At 43.9% G+C, this 20,440-nt stretch overlaps 1 protein-coding gene across 8 annotated transcripts in view; it reads right to left on the bottom strand.

Annotated features, from left to right (window-relative positions):
* DLGAP1 (DLG associated protein 1) overlaps window positions 1-16,988 on the bottom strand; it is an 893,154-nt gene extending 876,166 nt beyond the window's left edge. For 2 of the 8 annotated variants that reach the window (XM_053902453.1, XM_053902455.1), the window contains exon 1: window positions 16,547-16,985. The gene's annotated coding sequence lies outside the window, so the exon portion shown is untranslated. Of the gene's footprint in view, window positions 1-16,546 lie in introns of all 8 variants that reach the window. The other 6 variants (XM_053902457.1, XM_053902459.1, XM_053902461.1 and 3 more) reach the window with 6 other exon arrangements.
* Between the last annotated feature and the right edge of the window lie 3,452 nt (window positions 16,989-20,440).

Below are 20,440 nucleotides of genomic sequence, written 5' to 3'. Positions count from 1 at the left end.
GATTTCAACAGAAGTAATTCTATTTCTTGTGTGTCCTCCAAGTATGAGATCTATGGAAACAGGAGGAAGACATTAAAGAAAAATAAGCAAAGTGTCCCTCTAAGAAATTTCCAAGTAACTACTGCTTTCTTGGGTCGGTCAGCTAGGCTGTAAAGTCAACTGATTTAAAACTAAAGGAGGTTATAACTTGCAGGCAACCGGCCTCACACTTCTGAGAGTTAGGAGTTTCACAACATTACAGCTTATTTGATTCCCATTTCACTCTACATCTCTTGGAGGGAGGGCAGCCAAGTGCCAGGCACTGGGTTAGGCACCAGGGGAGTACAGAACCTAGCGCTAACAGACCTCAGTTCAATGATCAGCTCTAGCCATGGAAGTTCTGTGGTCTAAGAGTATATTCCATAAAGCGTATCACTTTCTACAGGGGGCTGGCATAACGTGCTTCGCGTGCAGCAAGGCTTCAGTAAGATATACAATCACCATTATTATGCTAGAAGTATTGTTGCAGGAAGATACGTTATGAGAAACATGCTTTATGTTATAATTCATAGCATGGTGGGAGATTAAAAACCACAACTAGTTATGACGCGCTATGGTAGATACCATTTCTGAGGAGCATAGAGACAGCTGTTAAAACAGAGGAGGGAAAATGACACAACAGTGAAAATAATCCCACACCTCGCCTGGAGGCTTGTCAAATCCTCGCATTTCAAGTGAAGGTCTGAGTTCAAAACAAACAGACAAACAAAAACCAACAATAAACAACCAACCAAAATAACACCTCATTTCCTTCTCTACCAGAAATCTATCAGAGAACAGTCCTTCAATAATCCCTTTCCACGGATCCTTTTTTTATAGCTGTTAATCGTCCTAATACTGTCAAAGAAGTATTCATTATGCTTATTGTTTATAGTCTGTTTCCTCCCACTTGATTGTAAATTCCTCAAGGGCATGTGTCTTTTGTCCTTGTTGTTCAAGACTGACTTCAAAGCACCTAGAATAATGCCTGGCATATACTAAGTTTTCAATAAATTGTTGTTGGTTAAATGAGTGAACGAATTGGTAATTCCCACCATCCCATAGTGGGCATCTTCAGGATCCCACCATCCCATAGTGGGCATCTTCAGGATCTTCAGTGGAAGATCTTCAGGATCTTCAGGATGCAGAGAAAAAAAAATCTAGCAAAAATGACCTAAGTACAAAGAAATACAGTTCTACCTATCACTCTTAACCCACTGACATCTGACTTATCAGTAACATATATTTCTTGCTCTATACTAGAGTTTTCTTCCTCATTCAAACTTAAGTAGAGAAGTAGCTTATGTAAACGTAGACGTGTAGCAATTATGAATGTCAATGAGTAAGAACTTTAGGTTCCGTCATCCCCTCAATGGATTCCGGTCCTGGATCAATGGAAACCATAGCTCTGTGAGTACGGCTGGAGTATCATCCAGTATCTGACCAGCAGCAGAAGCGGGGAGCCCCTAACTCCACGGTAGAAGGAGTAATATGTGTTCCCGGTCCAAATGTACAATTCCTGTTTTTCATAGATATAAAGTCCTGACTTTTAGATAGATACGGTATTCATTAGAGTAATAGTGTTTGTAGAAAATGGGTTAAAAATACTCTAGAAATTTAATCTTAGAGGGGCGCCTGGGTGGCGCAGTTGGTTAAGCGTCCGACTTCAGCCAGGTCACGATCTCGCGGTCCGTGAGTTCGAGCCCCGCGTCAGGCTCTGGGCTGATGGCTCGGAGCCTGGAGCCTGTTTCCGATTCTGTGTCTCCCTCTCTCTCTGCCCCTCCCCCATTCATGCTCTGTCTCTCTCTGTCCCAAAAATAAATAAAAAATGTTGAAAAAAAAAAAAAGAAAAGAAAAAGAGAAAAAGAAAAAGAAAAAGAAAAAAAAAAAGAAATTTAATCTTAGAAACCAGCCACCGCCCATATAGCACAATTTCTATGGGATAATCCGGTTCGATGTCCACAAAGATTCATCTTATAAGCACATCTTTAGAACACGCCTTATCTGTCAATTAGTATTGCCAACATTTAAACTGCATTTAATGTGACTTTATCATCTCTCTAGGGAGCATCTCAAGACACTTCCTGTGTGCCGGCATTTCTACTCAAAAGGAATTCCTGAAAGAATTCCTTGAGAAAAAGTATTTCCCTTGAGAAAAAGTGTTTTGCATGATGTTCTATGGGGTTTTAAACCTAAATCACAAGATAAGAAATACTGCGTTACCGTAATGGATTAAAACATTTTTAAACCCAAACAACGTAGATACAACTGCCCAGACACATGTCCTTTAATGAAACAAACAAACAAACAGAATTCTTCCACCTGATCAATTATTGAAGTTCTCATTCTGTTTTGTACTGGTTTTCATCCACTGAGCCCCTTCCAGGAGAAACTGTGGGCTGACTGAACACACACTGACAGGGAGGCAGAAGATACACCCCACGGAGCAGGGAAGGTGGGCGCAATCCGAACACATGCGCGCCCCACCCGCCAATGTACAACTACTTGGGGCTCACCGTGACCTCACGGAGATGCTCCTCTGTAAGGAGCCAGCAAAGCTTCCATTTTCTGGGTTACCCTTTGGATTTTTTTCCCTGTCCTACAGTCAGTACGTACTTTGGTCAGAGTAAATTAAAATTCACATTTTGGATGCTGCTTGAAATGCACTGAATTGTTTCACAACTGAATTGTCACACACTTCCTCTGCCTTGGGAAGAAGGGTGTCATTTTGATGTTTTTTTGTCATCTCCTCGCAGCATCAGACAAGGCTGGGCTGTCGGGGCTGGGGGCTTCTTTCCCTATAGATATTTATTTAGCATATGGAGCATACAAGGCAATACTGAAAGTTGTATCCTATAAGTGACTTGTCTGTCACCGGTGACACACAATAAAGGACTATGAGATAAGTTCTAGGAATTTTCTACAAGAGAAGAACTATTTCATGAGTACACAAGTTTTTTGTTTGTTTGTTTGTTTTTTAATTCTTGGTGCTACTTTGACATAAAAAGGTTGGTTGGGAGTAGCTCTTACAGATAAAATATATCATTAATAACAACATTTATTAAGTGCTCACCATGAGCCCACCATTGAGCCAGATACTTTGCATAGGTTGGCTCATTTACTCCTTTCAAAAATTCCAAAATGTAAATTTAATTATCCTCATTTCTCAGATGAGAAAACTGGGCTCAGAAAAATTAATTAACTTGCCCAAAGTCGTCTAGCTAGTTAGATGACTCAGGATAGTAGAATCAGGACGGGAGTTGGGGGGAACACCCCTATCTGGAACACAGAAACAGCGGCTAACATCATGCGTCTACTGATCACCTTCCAGCAATAATTCCCTAGTGAACATCTCAAATTTTGTTATTTCCTAAAACTCAGTTTTGTTTTGTTTCTTAATGTTTATTTTTGAGAGAGAGAGAGAGAAAGAGAGAGAGAGCACATGCACGCGCACAAGTGGGGGAGGGGCAAGAGAGAGGGAGACACAGAATCCAAAGCAGGCTCGGGGCTCTGAACTGTTGGCACAGAGCCCGACGTGGGGCTTGAACCCATGAACCATGAGATCATGACCTGAGCTGAAGTCAGATGCTTAACCCACTGAGCCACCCAGGCACCCCCCCCCAAAAGAACCCCTCAGTTTTAATGTTTTCCAAGTTGCCAATGGGACATGTCCAATATTTGTCTCAAAAATCAACACAAACAGGGGCACGTAGGTGGCTCAGTTGGTTGAGCATTTGACTCTTGATTTTAGCTCAGCTCATGATTCTGGAGTTGTGGGATCAAGCCCCCGTCATGCTTATCAAGAAGCCTGCTTGGGATTCTCTCCCTCTCTGCTCTGCCCCTCTCTCCTGCTCACAGGCTCTCTAACTCCAAAAAACAAAAACGAAAACAAACAACAACAACAAAAACCATACACACATACACACATGCACACACACACACAAAACAGAGCTCAGTTCACTAAGAATGAGCTTCTTATCCCAAATCCTTATATGTTCCGGCAATTCACTAATCCCAGGGTCCTCACACTCAGCTGATGTCATCTCCACAAGCTGATTACCAATCTTCAAGAAAGCAACCATAACCCATTGAAAACCCACTCTTCTGGCTCTTGTTCTTAGGCGTTAGAGAGATACAAAGCTACCTACGCAAACACGCCCCTTAAAGGAGCTTAAAATCTGGGAGTATTCACACAAAAGGTTTAAAATGTAAACGGTAAATGATCCAGAAAAATGCAACTCGAATTCAGAAGACGGTTTACCTTGGGCTAGAGTTATAAAATGCTTCATGTGGGGCGCCTGGGTGGCTCAGTCAGTTAAGTACCTGACTCTTCATTTTGGCTCAGGTCATGATCTCACAGTTTGTGGGTTCAAGCCCTGCAACAGGCTCTGCGCTGACAGCATGGGGCCTGCTTGGGATTCTCTGTCTCTCCTAGTATCTCTCTGCCCCTCCCCCCTCTGAAAATAAATAAATACTTCCAAATAAAATAAATAAAATAAAATAAAATAATAAAATAAAATAATAAAATAATAAAACGTTTCATGTGAGAGGTGAGATTTGACCAGCCTTCCAGGATAGAGGGCTTTGAAACAACCATCTTAAGAGAAATCCCTGCCTGTGGTAAAACATTCAAACTATCTAGAAGGACATGAAAGGGGAAAGAATCCTTGACTTTCCTTGTCCTAGCCCTAGGAGAATCTGTCAAGTAGACAGAATTCAAAATACATGAAAAGAAATAAAGAGGAGAGAATGGCCAGAATGGCCCAGTCATGACAAGTAGGGGTGGCTATAGCAGAAAGGAGGTTCCATGTAAGGGGCTGGTTAAGAAACAGAGCTAAGCAACGAAGGGAGCCCGCTACGTCTCTGGCATTCATCCCACCCACGTGTCTGACAGCCAACTGTGGTCCTGGTTTGTGCTCAGATCTACGGGATGCAGGCAAGTGCAAAGGGACGTGACTGCTGTCCTCGTGGTCTCAAGGACAAAGTCTGAGGAGCCTCACAAAGACTTTGTTCTTTGAAAAGTCAGCCCAGATCCAGGTGTAATCAGAAGGAGACCCTGCAGACAAGAAGTGCCATTAGGAGATTTCTGTGTATCCCACGCATAAAATGATGAAGCCCTAAAGTCAAGCAGCATCCGCAGAATTCACACAACACAACTACTCCAAACTTTCGTTTCATCAGGAAGAAATTAAGACCAAAAAGAAGTCATATGTCTTGCCCAAATTTGTAACATAATAAAAGGCTTTATAAAATGACCATTGAGGGGCACCTGGGTGGCTCAGTTGGTTGAGCCTCCGACTTAGGCTCAGGTCATGATCTCACTGTTGGTGAGTTCGAGCCCCACGACGGGCTCTGTGCTGACAGCTCAGAGCCTGGAGCCTGCTTCGGATCCTCTGTCCCTCTCTCTCTGCCCCTCCCCAGTTTGCTCTCTCTCTCTCTCAAAAAATAAATAAAATAAATTAAAAAATCTTTAAAAAACATAAAATAACAAAAATAAAATGACCATTGATAAGAAAGTCTTAAAGAACTAAACGAGAAAATAAAACTTTAACAGTTTATAAGATATGAAAGGATGATGCCTTTATCACTTCAGAATTGGAAAAGATTTCTTAAACAAGATATCTTATCTATACCATAAACAATAAAAAACGCATCGATTTTAAATTTTAAAAAGATTTTTTGGGGCGCCTGGGTGACTCAGTTGGTTAAGCGTCCAACTCTTGATTTCAGCTCAGGTCATGATCTCACGGTTTGTGAGATCGAGCCCCTCGTCGGGCTCCATGCTGACAGCATAGAACCTGCTTGGGATTCTCTCCCTCTCTCTCTGTCCCTCTCTCTCTCTCAAAATAAATATTTTTTTTAACATTTATTTATTTTTGAGAGCCAGAGCATGAGCAGGGGAGGTGCAGAATGAGAGAGGGACACAGAATCTGCAGCAGGCTCCAGGCTCTGAGCTGTCAGCAAAGAGCCCGAAGCAGGGCTCGAACTCACAGACCGCGAGATCATGACCTGAACCGAAGTCAGACGCTTAACTCACTGAGCCACTCAGGTGCCCCGACTTTCAAAATGAATAAATAAACAATTTGTTTTAAATAAAAAATAAATAACCAATTAAAAGATGATTTTCAAGGGCCAACAGACAGATGATAAGATGCTCAACCTGACTTATTTGGGAAATGCAAATCGAAACCGCACGGAGATATCGCCTCCCACCTGTCAGAACGCTAAAATCAAGAAGATAAGAAACAACAAGTGTTGGCAAGAATGTGGATAAAAAGGAACCCCCAGGCACTGTTGGTGGGCATGCGAACTGGTGCAGCTTCCGTGAGAAACAGTATGGAGAGTCCTTTAAAGATCAAAAATAGAATTACCATATGATCCAGCAATTGCACTGCTGGGTACTTATCCCAAAGAATACAAAAACACTAATTTGAAAGGCAATATGCACCCCTATGTTTACTGCAGCATTATTTACAACAGCCAAGGTATGGAAGCAAGCCAAGCGTCCATCCATAGATAATGGATAAAGATGTGGCATATATACACAGTGAAATACTAGCCATAAAAAAAAAAAAAGAGTGAAACATTGTCATTTGCAACAACATGGATGGACCAAGAGGGTATAACGTTAAGTGAAGTAAGTCAGTCAGAGAAAGACAAATACCACATGGTTTCACTCATATGTGGAATTTAAGAAACAGAACAAAGGAAAAGAGAGCAAACAATCAGACTCCTAATTATGGAGAAATGGTGATGCCAAAGGAGAGGGAGGGGGGGAGGTGGATGAAATAGGTGAAGGGCACTTAGAGTACACTTATCATGGTGAGGACTGAGTAATGTATCGAATTGTTGAATCGCTATATCGCACATGTTAAATTAATAGAACATGGTTAGTTACACTGGAATTTAACATAAAATAAAATAATCTTTTCCCCCAAAGACATCATAAAAATGAAAAGACAAGCCACCAGTGGGGAGAAGATTGCTGAAATGCCGATAACAGAAAAACTCTGGTATTCAGAATATATAAATAACTCTTACAAATCAATAACCTCTTTTTTAAAGCTGTGGGAGAATGGACAGCATGTATGAATAAGCATTCCGAAGAGATCTGAATGGTAATCAACAGAGGAAAGAAATAGTCAACATTACTAACAGGAAGCAACACGTTTAAACTACAAGGAGCCATCATTTCACATTCATAATCCTGGCAAAAAATAAAATGGATCACCAAATACTGGCAAAGATATGAGGGAAAGGGGGCTCTTCTAGATTGCCGATGGGAGTATAAAGAGTTAAATACTTTTTTGGTAATTTGGCACCCACTAAAGGTGAGGGCACAAATCCCACCCTTCCATAATTCCACTCCTAAGGAGATATGCTAAGGAAAGTCTTCTTTGTTAGCACAAGACATGTTTATATATGAATGTTCACGGCAGCCTTGTTGGAAAATACCCTGACTGCCCACTGACAGAAGACTGATACATTAAACATGATATATTATGCAACGGAATACCACACTGCAGTAGAAATGACTAAATAGGATCTACATATATCCACAAAACACTAATCCATTAAAGTAAGGTGAAAAAGACTACAGAGCAATTTACTATTTATATAGTTTACAAACAGCAAAGCGAGACTATATTGCTAAAATACACACATACATAGCAAAGCATAAGGAAATGCATGCGAATGATAAACACAAAAATTCCGTACAGGCATATGCTGTTTTATTGCACTTCACTTATCGCATTTTTTTTTTACAAATTGAAGGTCTGTGGCAACCCTGCGTTACGCAAATCTTTGGGCACCATTTTTCCAACGACATTTTCTCACTTCAGGTCTCTGTGTCCCATTTTGGTAATTCTCGCCATATTTCAACCATTTCATTATTATTATATTTGTTATGGTGATCCGTGATCAGTGATCTGTGCCATCACTTTGTAATTGTTCCGGGGCACCATGAACCATACACATACAAGATGATGAACTTAATCCATCAACATCGTGTGTTCTGATTCCTCCACCAACCAGCCAATCCCTGTCTCTCTCCTTGGACTTTCCTATTCCCTGAGACACAACAATATTGAAATTAGGAAAGTTAACAACCTTACAACCACCTCTAAGCTTTCAAGTGAAAGGAGGCAGTCAATCAATGTGGCAAACTTCATTGTCTTCTTTTTAAAAACAATATTTTTAATGTTAACTTATTTTTGAGGGAGGGAGAGAGAGCGAGCGGGGTAGGGGCAGAGAGAGAAGGAGACAGAGGATCTGAAGCAGGCTCTGAGCTGATAGCACAGAGCTGGATGCGGGGCTCGAACCCATGAACCATGGGATCCTGACCTGAGCCAAAGTCAGACGCTCAACCTGAGCCACCCAGGCCCCCTCATCGCTGTCTTCTTTTAAGAAATTGCCACAGCCACCCCAACCTTCCTGATGAGTCATCAGCCCCAACATCAAGGCAAAACCCTTCACCAGCAAAAACATTACAACTTGCTGGACGCTCAGAATATAGTTAGTATTTTTTTACTAATAAAGTATTTTTTTTATTTAGGTGTGCATATATGTGTCTATTTTAGAAATAATTCTATGGCACACTTCATAGACTACAGCATAGTGTACACATAATTTAATGCAATGGGAAACCAAAAAATTCATTTGACTCGCTTTATTGTGATACTTTATTGTGATAAAGTTCTATCTGGAATCGAACTTGCAGTATCTCGGAGGTACGCCTCTATAGAGAGTACCATTGAGGGGAAAGATGCTTAGAGAAAGAGGACTCTGGGAGTATTAACAGTACGTGTAATGACTTGTTTCACCATCTGGAGGGGGGTGAATACATAGGTGTTTATTTTAATATTTAATTTTTTGGTGTTACTAAAATATTTCACAATAATCTGTAATTAGCAACAAAGAATTGAACAATAGTTTGCAACACAGGTATAGGGTAAAAGAGAAATGAGTCAAATAGTACTTGAAATTTGTTCCGAAATATTTTTCATGTCTTCTTTTCTCCCATGGTTACTTCCTTAGACCTGGTTCCCTTCATTTATGCCCCAATTAATGCAACAGCCTCCTCTCGGTTCTCATCTGGTGCTAGACGGACCTACTTCCATCAGTTTAAGAGGCCAGCCACTTCTCTGTATCACTGTCTCTTCCAAATCCTTCAAGGTTCCTGTCAACTCTAAACATTCTCCATCCTTCTCAATCAAATTCATCTCCAGGTCTAATTCAAATGCATCAGAGGAGCCAGAGCAGAGAAGCATCTCCTTGAACCAGGAATACACCAAGTTGGTTTGCATTTCCATGTCTTTGTAAATGTTTTTGCCTTATCTGAAAAGTCATCCCTTCCATTTAACTCTTACCCATCCAGGAAGACGGATCCAATGATTCCGTCCTTTGTTGAGTTTTGTCATTCCTTAAAAGCCCAGGATAAGTATGACTGGTCTCAGACATTTGAGCCCTTAGTTTGATTTTATAACATGTTCTTACTAATTATTTTCTACATGTTACTCTTATCCCCTGGATTAGATTTTAAGCCACCCAAGGATTTGAACAGTGTTTCCACTTCTGTATTCTGCACGCTAATGAGTACACAGGAGATATTCTAATTTTGTTTGCCTGTTTGCCCATATGTGGGGGCTATATCCATGCCAAGATCTACATCGACCATCTACATCCCTTAGGATTCTTATCATCAAAGCAAGATAATTTAAAACATCAATAAAAGAAAAACAGATCTGGAGAAATTATTGCACATCATAGTTTATAGCAACATGAGCCATGTCCGTGTTAAGTCTTACTTTTCCTCATTTAGGGCTGAACAGTGGATCGAGCATTGAAAGCAGGGTGTCACGTGTCAGATTAAGCGTATCCACGAGGGTGGCCCACCTCACCACATCATTCAAGATCTCAGAAGCACAGAGTGGGACGGAATATACTACAAGCCTGGCCAGAAACTAGTATTAAAAAAAAAAAAAAGTCATGAAACTACTCAGAAGGCTGTGAGTCCACCTAATTTTAAGTGGCAGATTCCAGCATCACCTATGAATGAGAGCCACACCCCACGCAGGTTCTAAGGACATATACAGAAATCAGGCACAAGCAAGAAAGTCGGTTGTAGCCACTTCTCTTCTTCCTGCTAGATTGGTCTCTCATCCTTGTGGTCTGATTCAGTCTTTCAATGTCCTTCCATACGCGGCTCCTATACTCACCATTGTCTCTGAGCTTATGGTCTCCTAGGGGTGGACAGGCACATAAACAGACAATGAAATACAAAACTACGAAATGTGTACCAGATTCCACAGAGACATAGGAGGGAGTGCTCAGTCCTTTGGGGTGGCCAGGAAGAAAAGAGCTAGTGCTACATTTGGAGGGGGGGCACTCAAAGCATAGGCAGGTGGGGGGGGGTGAAGCTATTCATATGCTTATTTCAAGTAAGAAAGGGGAAGAAGGGTAGGGGATGGGAGGTTTTGTTTTTGTGTTATTTGTTTTGTTTCTTAATCCCTGTCTTACTTCAGGACCTCCCTCAGTTTTCCAGCAGACTGCAGTTTCCCTGGTTGGGAAACCAGCACAAAACTAACCCAGCACACGTTGGCCACGCTGGGATCAGGCCTGTGTCTTCCAGGCGTTATCAGAGTAGAGAATGCAGGATTCGAGATTGCAGGGGGGCCTCTAAAAGCCACATGATACTACCCTCAGGGTTCTGGTCCTTACACAGTTAGAGTACAGATCTGCATCCCCTCATGGGTTTATTAATTCATTCACTTCACTGCTGTTTACTGACCACTTACTGAGTGCCAGCGGCTGTGCTGGGCCCTGCTGACATTTGGTGAAGTGCCGTATTTAGTCCTTGATCCCATGGAATGCACAGTTCAGTGGGGAAGACAGTCGACGGGATAATCATAGAAGTCAAAGCATCGTTATTTACTGGAAAAGGACCGCGAAAAGAAGAAAAGTATAAAGCGGTAAAGCTGCATTCAACTGGAGAGCCTCACTGATTAAATTAAATTTTCAGCTGAGGTCTCGGAAAGAGGAAATAATGTAAGAAACAGTGTGCCAGGGAGAGTGGGGAAAGGACATCTTATGCTGCTTCACAGAAGCTATAGAACCAAGCGATTCTCTAAATTGCCTAGGGAAGGGCTCACACAATCAACTTCTAAACATGTTACTGCTTCAAGGTCCGGTCCCTACCGACCCCTACCCCACTCCCACCTCCCCACCCCTTGGGCTCTAACGGAAAAGAATATCCCTGTTTGAAAGACTGAAAGGTTATTCTGCTTCTGGGTTAATGTCTGGGAAAAGAGCTTCCAAGGGAGTGACTACGCATTGCCTTTTTACTAGAGTAGTATGATGAATCATAGCATGGAATAGTTGTTTGCAAAGTCTGAGACAAGATCAAAATGCCATTTGCCTCTGAAACTGCAGCGTGTGTTTTGTAAAGAAATCTCAGTGATATCTAGCAGGGAGATTTCTAGTCCAGAAACAGACTTCCCTCCGAGTTTCCACTGAAATTGAAACTGAGGGAGGAAGGGTCTCCAGAGAAAGGGTGTCATCTTGAGGTCAGAGCAAAGATTAATGCCAGTCCTCCCATCATATACGAATAAACGGTCTCCAGGAGTAGAATGAAAAGGGAAGTTACTCTAGCAGATGTTTTCAAATTAGCCAAAACCGTGTCACAGAGCAAAGCGGCAGAGCTGGAAACATGCCCAGAGAGAGAGAGACCTCCCCACAAGCTGCCTGAGGGAGCCATTTAAATGTCTCTGAGCCCTCCCGGTGCAGACTGGGAGGGTGCGGACTGGGACACACAAGCTGGGGAGGGAACCGGCCCTAACGGGAACCCTCATTTCCTAATTGCTTATCCAGGGCTTCGATAAGCCCCTGCTCTGATGAATACTAAGAAAATCTGGCAGTTCACACACCGCCACACTACAGTCTCCGTGGCCTGCTTTTGTGTCGCTGCTTGCACACCCAACAAAAACATGTGGAGAGAGGATCTAGAAATTGTCAGTGACATTGGGTGAGCAAACTCTGATAAGAGAATATAAACATGAACAGTTTCGTTGTGAGCCAAGATGCACAGCAGATCCAGAACCCTGATCCCTCATCACAACAACCCCAAGGGGGGCAATCACATCCCAGTTTCACTGGTTCTCATCTACCCAAGAAAAGGTCCAAGAATCTGGGCCAGAAATCTACGGCTGGTTGGCCAGAGGGCCTCCTGTGCATGAGCTGGTCTTCCGAAGCGGGATAGCACTTCTTACCTGCAAATCATGAACTCCTACGGGAAGGCGAAAACAATAAACACCAACGTTTAACTCCATAAAGGAAGAGAATAACTAGTTTCTCACCGGTACAGCAGCTGTCTGGCCCCTGCCATTCACTAGAATGAAGAATATAAAATTGATGGGTCAACACAACTCATATGCAATACCAACCTCGTGTGTGTGTACGTGTGTGTGTGTGTGTGTGTGTGTGTAGTAAATGTACATAAACGCTCGAATGCTTTATGTATTAATGGTATATTATACACGTTTTTAATATTTAATTTTCTATTAAAAATTTTTTTTTTGCATAAAACAAATATGTGTTAGAAGAAAAGGAACTGATACCCGGTATGTCAGGCAGTGAGTTATCAGCAGATGTTCAATAGACGAAAGCAAATGCCTGTGGTAGAAGAAGGAACATCTCTCCAATTCCTGAAAGACCACACATCTGTGAAAGCCAGGTCCATTGGGCAGTAACAGGAACCAGGCTACAAATTCCCCATGATTTCAAAAGGAGGTAGGGAGGGGCACCTGGGTAGCTCAGTTGCCTCCAGCTTTGGTTCAGGTCATGATCTCATGGCTCCCGAGTTCGAGCCCCACACTGGGCTCTGTACTGACAGCTTAGAGCCTGGAGCCAGCTTCAGATTCTGTGTCTCCCTCTCTCTCTCTACTCCTACCCCGCTCTGTCTGTCTGTCTCTCTCTCAAAAATAAATAAATAAATAAATAAATAAATAAATAAATAAATAACATAAAAAAATAAAAATAAAAAGGAGGCAGGGAGAAAGTTAAGGGTGGGGGGAATGGGCAGTGAAATGATCCCTTTCTTTGAAAATGGAGAATTACAAGCTCTTAGGACCCTCTGGAAATAAAAGACAGCACAAGACATGGAGTGCTTTTGAAACCCCAAGCATCTCAGCAGCACAAAAATGTTTAGAATGCTAGAAAAAGGGCCTTCTTGTGATTGTGTTTCTGTCTTTTGTGACTGTGCTTCTTTAAAATGAAAAAAAAATTAAGCGAACAACATACAACATACGCAAGGCATAGATAGTAAATATGAGAGGTAGGGGGTGGGGCGTGTTGAGATTTCTGAAAAGTCTGGGTAGCCTTTCAGCTTTCCTTGGTGCTGCTCCTTTAGCAGGGGGGAAATAATTACCAAGGAAAAAGAGGAAAGAAACAAAAGAACTTACAACAGCATTGTGTCCTTAAATTAGGCAAAGAGAGGCAAGTGTGGTTTCTATAGAGATGAACTCTTCATAAAAATCCTCCAGTTTGATGAATGCTTCCTAAGGAAAACTTCTGCGGGGAACAGAGTTGGTCTGATAAAGCGTGGAGCTAATTGTGGGAATAATCAAGAAGACAGCATCATGGGAGTTGGCGTCTATCATACAAACTTCACTATAAAAACACTCATTTGGATAGCATGTGATGATTCTTTCTCAATTCAAAATATTATATGAAATCGGAATCAGAATGTTGATTTTTTTTTTGTTTCCAGAAGTTGCTATACAAAGAATATGGCCCTTGCCTCAATGAAGTTGTAGCCGAAACTATTCTCATGCTACATATCTCTAAATGAGTCATTAGTATGAACTCAGCTTCCCTCCTCCTAGTTTTAATTTTATATTTAAAAAAATAATGAATCTAGTTGGCTATATGGAATGAAGGCACACATGCCTAACAGAGTTAAAGCAAAATGCATGCAACCCATCTTTCCAAGTTTGATTCAAAGGACATTTAAGCTTAGAAGGATTTAGAAAGTAGAACACCGCTTAGTTTTAGGCTATTTCTCTATATGGGGTATGCAATATTTTGAGAAGAAGGTCTTGCTTTCCATAATTACTGACATGTTTCATCAAGGCTTTAGTCCTGGCAGAATACAATTTATGTTGGAGGAGAAATTAAAGAAAATTCCCCACAGGGAAAACTCATGTACGTGTTATCTCTCAAAAGCACAACTGCGTATGTGTTATTTGAAGAGTTTTGTCAGAAAATCACTTCACAGCTTTTTAAGGAATCTTTTAACCAGTTCATTTTGCCAACATTTATGTTGCCTATAATATTTGAAATAAGATACTTCACTTGGGAAACAGAATAGAAACCCTAATGGAAACATACAGAGAAATAGAAAGACAGGTATAATTTTTTTAATGTCCTATATTTGCAAATATGCTCAAGTCTTTTCTCATTCAAGTAGCATTTTCTCTTCAGCAAGTCAGTTTTGTTTTGTTTTTCAAAAGCAGTCCTGGGATTTTAGATCTGAAACTTGTAATATTGCAAAGCAGTGTCTTCACCTGCTGCAACTTTAAACTGAAGTGATACATCCAAAGGAAATTAATACCACAGCTACTGATATCAGAGTCCATGAAATTCTCTATTTCCTCTTTATGCCAGAATATAAATTTTCTGAACTGAGTAATTTTTATGACCTGACCACTTAAATTTCATATATTTTGCATAGATATATGCAACGTGGTTTTATGGCTTTGAATTTCCTTTGTAAACATTTGAGAAAAGAAAACTTTATCCTTTTGACATTATGTAAATTGAGACACTTCTAACATTTCTTGCTTCTATGTCATTTCCGTCCAAGTTGGAATAACGACTATTGCTATAGATGCAAAATTACATTGGCCAATAGAAAGTTGCTTCCTGAAACTGAAATTCTGCTATAAATAACATTCAAAAAGCAGTTAGGTCCTCCCTGGTAAAAATAAATTGGCAAGATGTTTGCACTGGGTCCTAAAATCGCTTTCCTAGCTCTAAACATTCCTCATCCCAGTGCCTGACTACAACTCAGATCGATCCTTCACTTTACGAAGCCATTCATGATTCATGAACACCATAAAAGATAAAGATCTGTTCTTAATTGTTACTTTAATTATATGTCTTTCATCTTTGTAATTCCATAACTTCCCATGTTATGCCAAGGGAGGCAGGAAGCATCGATCTCTCAGGAACCCAAGCCAGGCTCACTGTGTCAGGGGTGTACATAGAGTCCTGCCTGGGTCCATAAAAGAAATAACATCTACCCACCCGCGTCCCTGTCCCGGCCCTCTGGCCACTTCATACCCCCTCCCCTCCGCACGCCCCCTCCGGTTTTCAGACAGAAAATTCCGCAGCGCTAGTGGCCCGGAGGAAGGCGAGCCCGGGAGCCGAGGGCGCGAGCCGAGCTCCGGTACAGGCACTCAGTGTCTCGGGGCGCGGGCACCCGAACAGCGGGTCGCCGCTTCCCACGGCTTCCCGGGGGCCACCGGGTGAAGCAGGGACAGCTCGCCTTCCTCGAGGAGCGAGCGCCGCGGCCGGAGTCCTGAATGCAGGGTCTTCATCTCCCAGCGGCCCTCCGAAGGTCCCTCCCGCAGCTGCAGCCGCCCCTCAATGAAAGTGCAATTTGTTATCTCTCCCAGCCCGGAGGAGAAGTCCCGGTTTGGTCTCCGCTCCAGCCCCGCTCATTCAATTCACTGAATACCGCGTCTCAAGGTTGGCCACGCGATTCGCCGGGAACTGGCCTCGGCCGCGGGCGGGGGGCGACTCTACAGTGACCTCCCCCTTGAATCCCGTCCTCTGTGTGTGTGTCTCTCTCTTTCTGTGTCTCGTTCTCCTCCTGCGAGCTTCTGTCTGTCTCTCTTTGTGTCTCTGTTTCTCTGGCTTTCTCTCTTACGCGCGCGCGCGCGCGCGCGCGCGCACACACACACACACACACACACACACACACACGGGAGGAGGCTCTCTCCACAACCAAAGCCAAAATGTCACCTAAAAACCCAAGTGCAACAACTTGCCTGGCAAACGACCCAGGAGCCTGCCGAGAACTCCCCTGCAGTGAGCAGCCCCCTCCTCCCCTGCAAGGTGCACCGGGGGTTGGGGCGGGGGGAGGTGTGAATTTGGCCGGTGGAGATGACGGGAACTAGTGTTCTCCCCTCCCCCTTCCAGGACCCTGTCGCAATTAGAAATCCGTCCCCTCCCCGGGCCCCAAGAGGGAGTAGCCAGGACCACAAGCCCGGAGAGGGGCGCGCTGGCCCCCGGATTCCCGGGGTCCCCAGGGGGTCCGGGAGTGCGCCCCAGGCGGCGGATGGCGAAGGAGAAGCGGGCCAAGGGAGCCCAGCCCATCGTCCCTCCGCGGGCGAGAGGAGCGGCGACCGCGCGGCGGTCAAGAGACACCCAGCGCGCTGCGATCGCGGTGGTTGGCGGCGGCCCGGGCTCCGGTTGCTGCCGCCACGCGCGCACGCCCCAGCCCCGCAGCGCAGCCCGGCGTTACCTTGCCGCTGCCCGCAGTCCGGCCCTGGATCCCTGCGTCCGTCCGTCGGTCCCACGAGCCTCGGGGGGAGGACGAAAAAGGGTGTCCCCGCGGCCCGGACAGGGTCTCAGCGAGGCGACGGGAAGCAACGGAGAGAGGAGCAGAGGCGGCTGCGACCGCTCCCGCCGATGCTGCCGCCGACTTCGCCGGGCCGGAGGTGTCGGAGAGGCCGTGTCCTCGGGATTGCGGCGCCCGGAGCGCAGCGCTCGCCTCTGGCGCGGAGGCTGAGCGCCGGGACGCGGCGAGCTGGGGCGGCGAGGCTGGGCTGGTCACCCGCCCCTGGGTGCATGTTAATACGGTGGGGAGGAGGAGTCCCGCGCTTCCTCCGCCCAACCACCGGAGCCGGCGGGCGGGCGGCGGCCGCGGCCCGGAGCCAGCCGCTCCCACCCGCCCCAGCTACTACGGCGCGGCCACTCGCCCTGGCCCCAGCCCAGGCACGTGCGCCGAGGCCGCGGGGAGGCGCCCGGCCTCTCCCGGAGCGTGCTCTTGGCCTGCGGCCTCTGCCCGCTCAGCCTTCCGGTGGCGAGTGCACTCACACGCACTCAAACCGGACCGACGGGAAAGCCCCGCGTGCCTGGGACGGAACCGAGAGGCGGCCCCCCGTTAGTGGGCGTGCCCCGTCCGTTCCCTGGCGCAGAGTCTCCGGGGAATTGAACCTGCTCTTCTACTCTTGCCAGCCGTTGTCCCTAACCTTGTCTTTTAAAGACAGGGGCTCGGGAGAACTCGTAACAACAGTTCTTTCTCACAGGAGATCAACTTGGCGAAGAGAGGGTTTCCTGCCCTCTCCTCTCCATCCTCGGGGTCCCCACTAGAATTTTTGAAGAAGTAATCGCCAGGGAGGAGACAGGGTAGACTCACAAGAACGGACGTTCAAACCCAGTGCCATTACTTTCAGCTACTCCTCGGAACCTCAGTTTCCCTTGTCTACACAAAGATGGCTCTTGGGTGCGTGGGTGGGTGTGGCTTAGGTTACACGATATTTATTCCACCGGTTCTTTCGGTATTAACGAAAAGGAATCCCTTTTCCTCCTGTCCTCCGACCTCAGTAAACTCCCCACTCACTATACCCCGCCATGTGTATTTGGAAGCCAGACCCATTCACAGAGGCCGAGGACCCGGCGTCTAGGGCTCTGCAAATACGAAGAATCCACGTGGCTTCAAAGTAAGACTAGAGAGAGTGTGAATAGGTGAACCGAGACGTGGGTCAGAGAGAAAAGGCAATTAAGTATTTATTGAGCTCCTGCTCTACCCACTTAAGTACACTGTTCTGAATAATAGTTAAAATAATCGTGGTTAATCACCGTCTTCCTGTTTTCCTCTACTCAAAAAAAAAAAAAAAAAAAAAAAAAGGTGTCTTCGTGGACAATGTCCTTTGTTCCATAGCTTCCAGAGAGAATATTATGCCAAAAAGTATATAATCTTCTTTATGTAATTTTACCCATAAAGTTATAGCATAAGATTTAGCATCTGCTTTGTGTGATATCTAATTATAAATATTAATAGCATATCCTTTTTAAGGAAACACTTCTAAAAATGCAGGGAAGTGAAAAACGGTTTCCATAAAAATATGACTCAGATAAATAATCGCTTTTCCGCAATTTCACTGAGTGATTTTCCATTAAAGAAGAAAAAGAAAAAAAAAAAAAAACTTTAAACCACTAAACAGCCAAGGAAATGGAAGTAAACCCTCAGCAGTGTAGTAATATGATCACCAGTGCTTTAACAAGCCTCTAAAAGATATCCCAGCCAGTTCAAGAAGGGTTACAGAGAGGCACCTAATATTTCAAATAACATTCCATGAAAAGGCAAAGTAAAAAAATAAGCCTTCCTAATCTGTAAAAACCAACTACCTTGCCCTTCCAAACCTGTAAATATGTTTAATCCATAGAATTTTAATGAGGCCATATAATGAGGCAGTCTTATGACTGCCCTAACTCAAATTAGGGGACATTAGTGAATAAAATCACTTGGAGTGGAAAATCAATTTTCTTACAAAATTCATGTGGTAGACTTACCCTAGCAATGATATTATCTATGTCACACTACAATGATGGGGGTTTTCTAACTGTAAGCGACAGAACCCAGTTTGGCTAACTTAAGAGAACGTAATTTATTGGAAAGACATGGAAACTTCCAGAACTGAAGGGAGGGCTGGAAAGCAGTCTTAGAACCAGGCAGGATTTACGGCAATACTGGAGGCCTAGGAGGCCTGAAAGATAGAAGGGCTTTGGTTTTGTGCTACACGGTCAACGTGGATAAATGCCAACTGTTTCTTCTGACCTCACATTACTGGATCAAGAGTCAAGTCACAGGGGAGAGCATTTGACGGGCCAAACTTCAGTCAGGCTGTGCCAGCACAGGGAGAGAAACCATTTGATTCTTTGACTTCCAGAATGGAAGGCAGGTACCTGGATGTATCACCATAATGATCCGTGACTGGCAAGTGTAAAACAAGTTCAGGGAGCTGTTAAGAAGGAGAATTTGAGGGGCGCCTGGGTGGCTCAGTCGGTTGAGAGTCCGACTTCGGCTCAGGTCACGATCTCACGGTTTGTGAGTTCGAGCCCCGCATCAGGCTCTGGGCTGATGGCTCAGAGCCTGGAGCCTGCTTCCGACTCTGTGTCTCCCTCTCTCTCTGCCCCTCCCCCATTCATGCTCTGTCTCTCTCTGTCTCAAAAATAAATAAACATTAAAAAAAAAAAAAGAAAGAAAGAAGAAGGAGAATTTGATACCGAGGTGAAAAAGAAAAAGAACAATGCCTATTATGTTGGCTGGCTACGAAATTCACATAATTCCTAGAATTGAATGCCAGTCTGCTAACATCTTAATTTTAGCCCGGTTAAATTGATTTCAGACTTCTGATCTCCAGAACTGTAAAATAATAAATGCATGTTGCTTTAAGCCACCAAGGTTCTAGTAATTAGTAAGGGCAGCCATAGGAGACTAATATAGACAGCACCCTCTCCAAACCATTCTGTTGGTAGCAAGAAGCATGTGAGCCCTTACTATAGAAGAAATACAGAAAGGTATAGCTACTTTTGGAGTAGATAACGTAAAGGAGGCTACGTCAGCAATACATTGGTTAGAACAGAAAATCGGAGACCACGGTCAGATAGCGTTACTATCAGAAGTTTCCATGTTCTGGTCAAATCAAAATGGAGGCATTCCTCCTAGACCACAACACGGTCAAACAAGTAAAATTCCATTAAGGTGAAGTAGAATTGTTAAAGAAGAAAGAACTGGAAGGGAACCTGAACTGTCAGTGTGAAAGCCCTACAAGTTTCTTCTGCCTTAATAAAGCATTCCCATTCATTCTCATGGTTTTAAGTGACATTTACATGGTGATCTCAGATCTGTAGCTTCAGCCTTGACCTCTCAGCTCAGTTTCATGTTTGTGAATCCAAAGACGAAACCACTTGAACCCTCCACTGGTAGCCCAAACTCAACAGGTCCAAAGTAAACTCATCACTTTCTGCCCTTCCTCTCCATTCAAATTTTATTTCTTTTCCTATTATGCCATAGGGGTTCATGACACTGTCACCCACCGAGTCACTAAATGTCAGAAACCTGCAAGTTATGCTGGTCTTCCTCACATACCACCTTTCATCCATCACCAAACACTCCTTGCTTCTCTTACCATCTGAATTTATCTTGAATCCTTCCTATATTTATTTCCATTTCTCATACACATCCCCATCAGGCTTGGTCATATCACCTCTGGGTTATTATCCTCCCAATTTCTTTTCTCACCTCCCAACTTACCATCTTTCCTGCTCTTCATTGCAATAAAATTGGTCTTCTAAAAATTTAATTCCAACCATGCTACTCCGGTGTAGCTCCTTACAGTATAGCTCCTTA

This window comes from Panthera pardus, unplaced genomic scaffold (assembly GCF_024362965.1).
Source record: "Panthera pardus isolate Hobbes unplaced genomic scaffold, ASM2436296v1 HiC_scaffold_15, whole genome shotgun sequence".
NCBI classification, from domain to species: domain Eukaryota; kingdom Metazoa; phylum Chordata; class Mammalia; order Carnivora; family Felidae; genus Panthera; species Panthera pardus.
Note: the sequence above shows the minus strand (reverse complement) of the source record. Positions and strands in the feature narration are given on the sequence as shown.